The sequence below is a fragment of the Theobroma cacao genome, chromosome 2, assembly GCF_053813885.1.
Source record: "Theobroma cacao isolate CCN51 chromosome 2, ASM5381388v1, whole genome shotgun sequence".
Classification (NCBI taxonomy): Eukaryota; Viridiplantae; Streptophyta; class Magnoliopsida; order Malvales; family Malvaceae; genus Theobroma; species Theobroma cacao.
In genome coordinates, this window is record NC_142640.1 from 13,608,651 (window position 1) to 13,622,011 (window position 13,361).

At 33.9% G+C, this 13,361-nt stretch overlaps 1 long non-coding RNA gene across 1 annotated transcript; it reads left to right on the forward strand.

Annotated features, from left to right (window-relative positions):
• Positions 1-2,909: 2,909 nt before the first annotated feature.
• On the forward strand, positions 2,910-4,662 carry LOC148764060 (uncharacterized). Its single transcript, XR_016024536.1, has 3 exons — positions 2,910-3,001; positions 3,650-3,733; positions 4,591-4,662. It is a non-coding gene; the product is annotated as an uncharacterized LOC148764060 (long non-coding RNA).
• Positions 4,663-13,361: the final 8,699 nt, after the last annotated feature.

Here is a 13,361-nt window from a genome sequence, read left to right on the forward strand (position 1 = left end):
ATACTTTGTAATAGAGTACCCATTGCCATCCTTATACTAAAACACATCAACTTCTTAATAAAGTTATATTAAAACATATTAAGTTCCTAATAGAGATACACTAAAACATATCAATAAACAATTTAAGAAATTTCATTGTTGGGATTTTCATCACCAATCAAATGATCAATTCGTCCTTCAGCAAAAAAATCAACTACATCCAAGTGTGTTTTATCAACTTGGCTATCATCTTCAACAAAATTTGTTTCAATATTTTTTCCTTTATCTTTCAGTGATGTTTGATAAAATTCAACAATATGTTTTGGCATGTAATAGGTACGTGACCAATGGCCTTGCATACCATATTTTTTATATTCTATTTATTTTGTCCACCTTTGTTTTTTTCTTATATCTCTCCAATATTCATCCACTCCTAGTGAGTGTTCTTATTATCAAAATAATAGTTTGTGTAATCACAACAATTGCAATAATTATGGCGACCTCTTGCACATCCATGGCTATGACCATGATTACAACCACAACCACAACCACGACAAGTGCAGACAAGTGCATACAAGTTTTAACTTTCTATAGTTCAAATCTCATTCAAGGCTTCTAAAACTTGTTTCTAATTGTTGGAAGACCCTTTTATACTTGGAGATTCAACTTTGATGGCAATTTGGCAGTTTTATGCCCTTTGAAAACAATTGAGGATGATTTCTAGCCGTTAATCTATCTTGTAATGTTCTGGTTCAATTTACAGACAGAGAACTCTTAGTCGACTGACTTGGTCGACTAAGTTGGTTCTGTTTCAGGTTTAAGATTTTGGCATAGAGCACTTAGTCGACTAACTTGGTCGACTAAGTTGGTTCTGTTTCTCAAACTCTTCAGCCCACCATTCCTCCAATTTGAAACTTGGTCAACCAACATTCTTCTTTGTTTCACCAATAGGCTTCCTCCTTGTTAGACAATTACATCTTGTTATTTTTATCCCTCTTTTTCTTTTGATATACTCTTTGAAGAGTTAAATAATTAATTTCATATATTAATTTTCCTGCACACTCAAGTAAAGACATTAGACACAAATAAATGGGAATGTTTTATTATCATCAAAACCTAATGGAGCCAACAATCTCCCCCTTTTTGATGATGACAAAACATTCCTTCATTAACAGCATAGTATCTTTTTACTCTTTTCAATTTTCTGTAGAAAATGAGAATTGCTCCCCCTAAGTATATACTCCCCCTTAGTGTGTGCATATTTTGCTTACTTTATTCCAGCGAATTTTATTCTTGTCATATAGAGAGAATGACATTGTACACTTAGATTATATATGTGTATATACATGTGCAGAAATCTGGAATGATTTACAGCAATGAATGTTGACAGATTTTTCATAAAGAATTCAGCAAAGTTTTGTCAATAACATACAGTCATCAGATTTTATTTATTCCCTTCATAATTCAATTGACATTCTATACATAACATCTATATCTATTTATAAACAAAAGTTATTTTTAATGCCATATTGAAAATCATTTATTAGCGTGTAAATCAATATCAACATAGCATCAGCAGATTTTGTTCATGACAGTAAAAATACCAGGATATCAAAATATCAGTAGACTTCAATTTGTAGTAGTTAGACAACATAGACATATCAGCATTCACGTTTCACACACAACTATATAAACAACAGAATTAAACTTAAGTGTTCAAGTGCCATCATGGCACAAATAGCAGTAATCAAAAAATATTCTGAAATTGCCCTTGGACTGTTTTGCTTCTTATCTCTTATTTTTTTAAGTTCCTACTCCTGGTTCTGCTTTCTTTTCTTTCTTAGGTTCTTGGTTTCTCCACCCTAATATTTTTTTTATTATTATTTTTAAAAAATTTATTCTCTAGTTCCTGCACCCTTAGTTCTGCCATTCTACTTCTCCTTTTTGTCAGCATCAAAGGCAAGGGCTTCTATTCATCTGATGTGTCAGAGGGTGAGGATTCAGTGCCATAGAAAGGGTTTAGAGGAAAATGAGAGGGCTCTCGGAGAGGTGATAACTTTCTAAGGGAAGGTTCTGGTGAGGACTTGTCTGACACATGGATTGAACTCTGAGAAGAAGAGGCTGAATGTCAAGCCCGACCTTATAAAATACTTTCCATGTCATTCATATGATTGACAATATGCTTGGATACTTGGAAAGCCCCAAAAGAAAAATCGTTAAAAGACGACAATATACTAAATGGTACAATTAAGTTAATTTAAGCCTCGAACTAGATCAAATAAAGAATTTAAAATGAAATTAAGAATATTAAAGTCCCAGAATGGTTTAATATGGTGATTTGGAATTCGAGGATCAATTTGGAGTCAAATCAAAATTTTTACTGTCTATGGGCAAAATGGTCATTTGCCACCTAGGGACACAATGGGAATTTTTAGAAAAGAATTTTTTTTTTGGCCCCATTAGACTTATTGGAATATAATTTGAGGGTTTGGCAATGAAAAAGTTTAATTCCAGTGATTTCTAGAGTGTAGGGGCGAAATCGTAATGTTACCACCCGTGAACAAAATTTTAGATTTTAAGAGAATTTAGATCAAATTTGACAAATTGGAGAATGGTATGAGTATAAGGGATGAAAAATATGTCTATGGGCAATTTTTCAGTTTTTGGGGTAAAAATGTAATTTTTGACTTTTACGAGGGCAAAAGTGTAAATTTCAAAAATTACTCCACCAAGACTTTGGATAAGTCTGAGAATTTTATCTAAGCTATGGATATGTGGGACAAGTGTATGGTGAAAATTTGGAAACAAATGGATGGCTAGAATTTAAGGAATTAATAAAACATTAAAAAAATGAATGAAATAATATTATATTATTTTAGCCTTTAAAAAGGTAAAAATTCCAGAATTCTCATCTTCTTCAGCTGTCCAAACCAGGGGAGAAAAGGGGGAAAAAAACAAATAAGAACCCTACCTGAAAATTTGGGGAAAATCAAGAGAAATCAAGAAATCAAGCATTGAAAAGGTAAATTTCATTGATTTTCCTTGTGATTTTCACTACCCATGGATTTTTTTCTCATTTCCATGCAAAATTAGAAAGTGGGTATGGACACCCATGCTGGCCAAACCTCCATGGATGAGTTTTGAGCTTGATTTTTGGTTGATTTTAATTGAATTAAGTGATTTTAGTTAAGTTATATTGAAATATAGCAAAATAAGCTAGAGATATAATTTTCTCCCATTGAAACCCATTATGCTGAATTTTCTAGGGGAATATTGGCTGCTGATCTTGATGGTTATTTTAGGAATTATGATGAATAATGATGAATTATGAGCCTAGAAAAATAATGGAAATTTTCGGAGCAAAAATACAAATTTTTACCCACTAGCGGTATTTTCGTAATTTGCTATCATGACTGATAATTTGCACCACACTAAGGGACATTAAGTCAATTTGGGTGCAATTGAGGTATAGAAACTGAAAAAAATTAATTTTGAGTTTAAACGGACGCGTATATCAATTTATTGGGTAAAAGACCGAAATAGGCTAACACCGCATTTAGGCAAAAATTTAGACATTTTTGCATTCCATATCAAGCATTAGTAGTCTAAATTAGTTTAATTTCAATTTAGTACCAATGTGGTAAATTTCTCGATTTTGTGCTGTATCAAGGTGGTGAGTCCTCCGATAAAGGCAAGGGAATTGCACTTGAGGACCAATAGTCTGAGTATTTCAAAAATCCCCACTCTAGACACGGTGAGTAACCTTACCATCATTTTAATTATCTAAAGTATGTTTTTATTCGGTTTTGGTGAATTTTATGAAAATGAGTTCAAATGGTAAATTTTTATGTTTTGTAAACAAAATGAGTTTAAATGAAAATATTTTATAAATTGTCTTGAAACGAAATAACGATTTTGAAAATAAAGTAATTGGAGACCACTGATATGTTGTAAATTTAAAATTGAATTAATGGCTTATGTTATTGTATTGGCATGACTGGCTAGGCTGTGTTTTTTATGATTTGTATGAATTGCTTTATTTTACCCTTGCAGGCTGGGTAGTAATATATTAGCCCTGTCATACTGTCAAAATTTTATTGTATGGTGGGTTTGACCTGCTGCAGTGGGCTGGGTTCTGTGGACTAGCCTATTAGAGGGGCACAGAATCCTGTTATATTTTTACCTCTGTTGGAGAGGCGAGTAGGGTAACTCCCGAGGTATAACTTTAAAGTTCACTTCACGCCAAACCACCGCGTGAAGGGAAACTCAGCCAACGCCAAGGAACGGCTATGTTTTCAAAATAAAAACACGACTTTCTAATAGCCTTGGCGGACTCAGTTGGGATAGCCCTCGGCCAAGGTATCCTAGATAACTTAGTATAATAACAATTTTTGGCATGAGCCAAGCTTTTTAAGAAATTCATAAGCCATACTGATTACTTGCTTTAAATAAATTGATTTCATTTGGTTGAAATAAGTTGAAAGATGATAAATTACAATTTGATGAAATGTTTTAATAGTCTCCTTTTACTCGACTTTAGATATTTTGAGTGATGTTTATTTACTCACTGGGATTTTATAATCTCACCACCCTCATTTCCACCCATTTCAGGCTCAGAATAGATTGTAGATAACTGATATCGACGAGGATTACAGTTGAACTTGCCACATCCAAAGACTGTAGGTTCATTTCTTTTTATACTTTTGGTCATTCGTGGCCCACGTGTCACTATAAATTAAATTCTATACTTTGGTTATCTGTATTACGGTATGTAAGAATTTATTTTGCTTTTACGCTATAAAAATTATTTATGCAGTGTTCTTAAAATATCTTTTTATGTGAAAATTGAATATTTTATTTAATATTTTTATTTTATTATAACAGTCATAATTCCATTTTAAACGAATGTTTTAGACATCTAAATTATTTTTTATTATGAAATATGTGTTTTCCACTTACATACTATATTTTTAGATGATTTTGAGATTTTTGGGATAAATGACCAAAATACCCCTGTGAGATGGAAATTATTATTTTATTTGTTTAAGTTGGAAACAGTTTAAAATCTTTTAGAATATGGTATTTGGAAACAGTTACCCACAGGGGAAATGAGAAGCTGATATTAAAGCCTTGCGGGATTTCGGTTGACATTCCGGGTAATGAATGTCGATCGAGACGTCGCGGCGATTGTCACGGGCTCAATGGGAGTTTCGGGTCGTGACAATTAAGTTGGTATCAGAGCTGTTGGTTTTGAATATTAGAGTTTTGGGTTTAAAGTTATTTTAAAGCTATTTTAAAAATTTACAATGTCAGTGTGGCCCCGAGTTAAGTTAGGTTAGGTTGAATAAAATACATGCGTAAGCATATAGAGCCTGAGGTTGCCTAAACTCACTTTGTTCCCTCTTATAGATTATTATGTCTCCTCGACACGAATAACCACTTTTCACTAGATTAGCTGGGAGGGGAAGAGGTCGTTTCCAACGTCGTCAGTTAGGTGCAATAAAGGAGGAATCGACTGCATCCACCATTCGGGCAGCATCTGCTGCTGAATAGACCGAGACTCCTCCACATCCTCCACCTCCTCTGCCACTTACTAGTATTCCTGCTATGCCTCTTGAGGCAGTTCAGGCATTAGCAGCCTTCTTTACTGCTATTGCTTGCCAGGTTCAGGCTGGTCAAGCTCTTCGTATAGTTCCTCTAGCTGCTCCTTCAGTACCACCATCCCCACCTCTTGTCCCACCACCAGTGCTGGATGTTTCTGATCTAAGAAGCTTAAAGAGGCTAGGCAACATAGTTGTGTTTCTTTTATGGGTGAGTCGGACGCAACTGTGGCTAAAGAGGTGGTGCGAATGGCTTTAAGAGTTGAGAAGCTTGCGAATGAAAATAAGAGTTTGCAAGCTGAGTTAGCAAAAAGGAGAAATCTAAGTGTATTTTCTAGTCAGCCACCAAAAAGGGGCAAAGATTCCTCTGTTTCAGGAAGTTCACGTAGATGCAGAAATTGTGGGAATTATCACGTTGGGCCGTGCAGAGGGCCTGCACGATGTTTTCGTTGTGATCAACCGGGTCACATTAGGAGAGATTGCCCACAGTTAGGACGAGCTACAGTAGCTGCTCCATCTCCACCAGCTCATACGGATATGCAGAGGAGAGATTCCTCTGGATTGCAACCGAGACAGGGATGATTTTGACATACCACCAAGGGTAGATTAAATATGTTGAAATTACTGCTCTAATAAAGTACATATGATAGAAAGCTAGTTTGTAAGTTGTAGTTTTCATGATCATGAAATATATAAAGATTATCAATATATGGACATACATTTGGAGTTGTAATTTACAAGTTTGAAGTATTTAAGATATGATTAAATGGAATTAGCATTAGTTAAGGTACGTAAATCTTTTAATTAATTTCTATGGAGTATGCGTGATAGTAGAATGGAGGAACATAGTGCAGTGATGTTATATGGTGAAATCACTATACAATATGGAAAGGGTATTTTCGAGTGGGATTTATTGACTGATGATAAGTGATGAGCAATTTGAGATACATGTAGTTATGAATAAATTTGGAGATTTTTGCTTAAGCAAACTTGTATTAAATGTTATGGTAAAGATATATGACTGTTAGTGGCAAAATAAATACGTTAAATCAATGTTTTGATCGCACACTTGTGATAGAAAGTTAGTCTTGCTAATTGTGGTATAGACTCAGAGGGAAGCCACACGATTGTGAATAATTGAGGTAGTAGCTTTAAAGGTGAAAGAGTTGCTAAGATAAAGTGAATTCAAACCGTTGCAACGCCACAGTACTGACTATCAAACGCTGTCACGTTAAGAACCCCTAATGGCTAGAAAGTAGAGCAAATTGAGAGTGGCATGAAGATGAAACACACGAGTTGAAGAATGGTCATTGGTTTTCATGCTAAGCTTTGTTGTTTGGAGTCTTAAGTGCATTGGGAGGTATTAAGATAAAGATGATGAGTGAAATTGCAAAGTTTTTTTTTATTGCCTTATATATATTGGCATGTGAGAGAAAGAAAAGTTAGAGAATTTTTGAGATGGCTACATAAAAATAAATTAACATGTGGAGTGTTAAGATGAATAATATGATGACTGAAGTCAAATCTTAAGAAATAAAGAAGACAAGAGATTAAGTCTTGTTAAAGACTAAAGAGGAAGCGAGCGAAAGGTTAGATGAATGTATGAGATACTGATAAGAGATGTCAATACCAAGTGAGGAAAATGTAAATAAAGATTTCAATAATGATATAGCAAATGAGTTTATATAGAATATTGTTATGAGAATATACTGATCTTGTCTTGACCTTGTTGAAAGGAAAGGATTAGTAACAACACAAGTAAACTAGGTGACATGCTAGAAACCCATGGAGATAAATTGAAGCATGAGTAGTTGGGCATGCCTTTATGGAAATGATATACTTGGTGTATAAAAGAGTAAATAAGTGATTAAGTGTTTCAAGAATGTTTAAATGCCCTTGAGAAAGAATTATAAGTTATACATGATGAGCAAAAGATGCGTGACTTTGAAACTTGCTAAGGAGCCAAATGGCTAAGTTATGGGTTAAATAATCATATGTTGTGAGACATAAATTTAAAATAAATATCCCTAAGGAAATACTCAAGAGAAGTTCTGCCATGGATCTTGTGAAAGCAAGCACTAAGTTATGTAGTTATAAAAAGGAAGCTATAAGTTGAGAGTGGTATAAGTATTAACATTAAAAAGTACTTGAGGAGAATTTAGTTTCAAGTCTTGTAATTTCAAGTACAATTTGTAAATTAGTTAAGGAAGAATGATGTTATATTCATATGAAATAGTGGAATAAAGGATGATAGAAGTTAACCCTGATAATGAAGTCAGATAATGAAACTTTCTTAATATATTATGGGAATTGGAATTCGGAAATGCGTGAGGCATACATGATTCAAATGAATCTGAGTTTTAAGTGACAAATCAATATCGGAATGCAATAAGGATACAATATATATAAAAGATATGAAGGATAATCGAGGAATAAGGATGACTTTTAGGAATTGTAGTATTGCATAAGATGCAATGATCAAGTCAAGATAAATTTTTGAGATACTAGTGGGATTATAAAACATACACGCATAATAGATTATAATTCAATGGAGATGACATTGTGATGCAATGATATACAGTACAAGGAAACTTAAGCATATAATTGGAAATGATAAGAAGAGAATATAAGTATATAAATGATGAGGAACTATGCATAGGCATGATGAGAATTTGTATGAATTATGAAGATTATTCTATTGAATCTTGATTGTGGATGGGAATGAATTAAGAGAAATTAGTCTGAAGGCATTTGAAAACAGAGACTCGTATACATAATGAGGAATATAGACATTTGAATGTATATGTATATGTATGTGTGGAGTAGTGATGTACCTAACTAAAATGAATAATGGTTTTAGTGGTTCGAGATTTGAACTCAATATATTTGATGAGTTGTATAGATAATGTAACAATTAAGAGTCTTATCAGAAAACGATTTATGGTGACCTAAGGAATTTTGGAGAAATAGTTAAGGGAATATAATCTATAGTATGATTAAGCCATATGAGATGGATTAATAGGATTAAGATGATTGAAATTTCCTAAATGCAAAGTAAACATGAAATATGTAGAAATAATTAAAGCCATTAATTTTCCCGAACGCTGAGGATATGTACAGGAATGAGTATGGCGTGTTAATGATATTGTAAACTACACAATAGTGTATGAGGATAGGATGAATGAATGAAAGTCTTGAAGTTTGATATGGAATGAAGTAATAAGATAGTGATTGGTATACCTAAATAAGAATAAAATGTGATCGAAATTGGTATGATTGAGTTGGAGTTATGGTTCAAGCTTAATGATAGTAATAGAAGCATGCTTGGTGTCTCGATATAAGAGATCATAATTGTGAAAGTTATTGTTGATCTAATTTTAAAGGATAATAATAGACATAAGCGAAGTACTTGAGTTGAATTGGAGGTAAATGAGGTGAACAAATCGAAATTCCCTATAAAGGGGAAGACATAAGAAGTCAAGCATTAGATGAGAAAATAATACCCCCACCTTTTCTCTGAGTTTAGTACATGAAATTTTGAGGTCAAAATTTTATTTTAAGGGGGGTAGTGTTGTCAAGCCCAACCTTATAAAATACTTTCCATGTCATTCATATGATTGACAATATGCTTGCATACTTGGAAAGCCCCGAAAGAAAAATTGTTAAAAGACGACAATATACCAAATGGTACAATTAAGTTAATTTAAGCCTCGAACTAGATCAAATAGAGAATTTAAAATGAAATTAAGAATATTAAAGTCCTAGAATGGTTTAATATGGTGATTTGGAGTTCGAGGATCAATTTGGGGTCAAATCGAAATTTTTACTATCTAGGGGCAAAATGATCATTTGCCACTTGGGGACACAATGGGAATTTTTAGAAAAGATTTTTTTTTTTGGTCCCATTTGACTTATTGGAGTATAATTTGAGGGTTTGGCAATGAAAAAGTTTAATTCCGGTGATTTCTAGAGTGTAGGGGCGAAATCGTAATGTTACCACTCGCGAACAAAATTTTAGATTTTGAGAGAATTTAGATCAAATTTGACAAATTGGAGAATGGTATGAGTATAAGGGATGAAAAATATGTCTATGGGCAATTTTTCAGTTTTTGGGGCAAAAATGTAATTTTTGACTTTTACGAGGGCAAAAGTGTAAATTTCAAAAATTACTCCACCAAGACTTTGGATAAGTCTGAGAATTTTATCTAAGCTATGGATATGTGGGACAAGTGTATGGTGAAAATTTGGAAACAAATGGATGGCTAGAATTTAAGGAATTAATAAAACATTAAAAAAATGAATGAAATAATATTATATTATTTTAGCCTTTAAAAAGGTAAAAATTCCAGAATTCTCATCTTCTTCAGCTGTCCAAACCAGGGGAGAAAAGGGGGAAAGAAACAAATAAGAACCCTACCTGAAAATTTGGGGAAAATCAAGAGAAATCAAGAAATCAAGCATTGAAAAGGTAAATTTCATTGATTTTCCTTGTGATTTTCACTACCCATGCATTTTTTTCTCATTTCCATGCAAAATTAGAAAGTGGGTATGGACACCCATGCTGGCCAAACCTCCATGGATGAGTTTTGAGCTTGATTTTTGGTTGATTTTAATTGAATTAAGTGATTGTAGTTAAGTTATATTGAAATATAGCAAAATAAGCTAGAGATATAATTTTCTCCCATTGAAACCCATTATGCTGAATTTTCTAGGGGAATATTGGCTGCTGATCTTGATGGTTATTTGAGGAATTATGATGAATTATGAGCCTAGAAAAATAATAGAAATTTTCGGAGCAAAAATACAAATTTTTACCCATTAGGGGTATTTTCATAATTTGCTATCGAGACTGATAATTTGCACCACACTGAGGGACATTAAGTCAATTTGGGTGCAATTGAGGTATAGAAACTGGAAAAAATTAATTTGGAGTTTAAACGGACGCGTATATCAATTTATCAGGTAAAAGACCGAAATAGGCTAACACCGCATTTAGGTAAAAATTTAGACATTTTTGCATTCCATATCAATCATTAGTAGTCTAAATTAGTTTAATTTCAATTTAGTACCAATGTGGTGAATTTCTCGATTTATGTTGTATCAAGGTGGTGAGTCCTCCGATAAAGGCAAGGGAATTGCACTTAAGGACCAATAGTCTCAGTATTTCAAAAATCCCCACTCTAGACACGGTGAGTAACCTTACCATCATTTTAATTATCTAAAGTATGTTTTTATTCGGTTTTGGTGAATTTTATGAAAATGAGTTCAAATGGTAAATTTTTATGTTTTGTAAACAAAATGAGTTTAAATGAAAATATTTTATAAATTGTCTTGAAACGAAATAACAATTTTGAAAACAAAGTAATTGGAGACCACTGATATGTTGTAAATTTAAAATTGAATTAATGGCTTATGTTATTGTATTGGCATGACTGGCTGGGCTGTGTTTTTTATGAATTATATGAATTGTTTTATTTTACCCTTGCAGGCTGGGTAGTAATATATTAGCCCTGTCATGCTGTCAAAATTTTATTGTATGGTGGGTTTGACCTGCTGCAGTGGGCTGGGTTCTGTGGACTAGCCTATTAGAGGGGCACAGAATCCTGTTATATTTTTACCTCGGTTGGAGATGCGAGTAGGGTAACTCCCGAGGTATAACTTTAAAGTTCACTTCACTCCAAACCACCACGTGAAGGGAAACTCGGCCAACGCCAAGGAACGGCTATGTTTTCAAAATAAAAACACGACTTTCTAATAGCCTTGACGGACTCAGTTGGGATAGCCCTCGACCAAGGTATCCCAGATAACTAAGTATAATAATAATTTTTGGCATGAGCCAAGCTTTTTAAGAAATTCATAAGCCATACTGATTACTTGCTTTAAATAAATTGATTTCATTTGGTTGAAATAAGTTGAAAGATGATAAATTACAATTTGATGAAATGTTTTAATAGTCTCCTTTTACTCGACTTTAGATATTTTGAGTGATGTTTATTTACTCACTGGGATTTTATAATCTCACCACCCTCATTTTCACCCATTTCAGGCTCAGAATAGATTGTAGATAACTAATATCGGCGAGGATTACAGTTGAACTTGCCACATCCAAAGACTGTAGGTTCATTTCTTTTGATACTTTTGGTCATTCGTGGGCCCACGTGTCACTGTAAATTAAATTCTATACTTTGGTTATCTGTATTACGGTATGTAAGAATTTATTTTGCTTTTACGCTATAAAAATTATTTATGCAGTGTTCTTAAAATATCTTTTTATGTGAAAATTAAATATTTTATTTAATATTTTATTTTATTATAACAGTCATAATTCCATTTTAAACGAATGTTTTAGACATCCAAATTATTTTTGATTGTGAAATATGTGTTTTTCACTTACATACTATATTTTTAGATGATTTTGAGATTTTTGGGATAAATGACCAAAATACCCCTGTGAGATGGAAATTATTATTTTATTTGTTTAAGTTGGAAACAGTTTAAAATCTTTTAGAATGTGGTATTTGGAAACAGTTACCCATGGGGGAAATGAGAAGCTGATATTAAAGCCTTGCGGGGTTTCGGTTGACATTCCGGGTAATGAATGTCGATCGAGACGTCGCGGCGGTTGTCACTGGCTCGATAGGAGTTTCGGGTCGTGACACTGAAACTGGTCTGGATCTCTCTGCCAACCTGGAAGACTTTCTTCTCTTGAGAAAAGCTGTCTTGGTGGCCATAGTCTTCTTTCCTTTGGTTGGTAGTTTTGCCTCAATTGATGGTGTTGCAGTGGCTTTTTCTTTCCCGGATTTTGCCTTTACTTTGGGAGCTGATGCAGGTTTCTTTCCTTTTCCTACATCTCCACCATCTTTTTGAGTTTTTATCCTGGCATTGTCTTTTTCAGCTTGTCCCTCCATAACCATTTGGTGGAAGACATCCATAATGGAAACTTCCTCTGAATTTAGAGGAGAGGCTTGGTGTTTCTCTATTTCTGAACCAACCACTTCAGTCTCTTGTTCTAATTCATTTTTGCTTTAAAGTTCAGGAGAAGGTGTCTTGGCTGGCTGATCATCCCCTTGGTGAGAGTCTTTAGTCTGTAGAACAAGACTAACAGATTTGTGGGTGGAACCTTCAGCTTGAATGCCATAACTTCCAACATAAGGAACAAATTTTTTAGTTGGCTTAGCTAAACCTTCAGCACCTTGCTATGTTAGTGCAGTGCTAGATGTTACAGAGTTGTCTGCAGTCATAGGTTCAGATGGCATGTTTTCCTTCTCCTTCAGCTTGTTTTTCAACTCAGTGATTTTCTCTTCAATTTTCTATAGCTTTTCTCCTTGGTCAGTCAGCTTTCCATCGATCCTCATGAGCAAATTAAAATTTACTTCATTTGAAAATCTAGAATAAGCTCCTTCAGGTTGAGCAGGTAGGTTGTGTTCTTTTCTTGGACCAGTCTTGGAGGTCTTAATGAACTTTTCCCCATCGAGTATATACCCCATTTTAGCCAAGCTCCCATAATAAAAAGCTTAATCTCTAGTTTTTACCAAGTTCAAATCATACCTTTTTACCCATATTCCCTTCTTCTATACAAGGGATGTAATGACATTCCCATACGGCAGATTAACCTTATCAAGTCTGTAGGCACTTCTCATTTTTTCAATCATATATCTTCCCAGATTTAGAGATACCCCGTTGAAGGCATGTTCCATCAGCCAAAGGTCATAGAGGCTAATGTAGCTAAGGCTTCCACTTCTACCCTGAGGGTTGAATATCAAACCTGAATTGCTTTTTGAA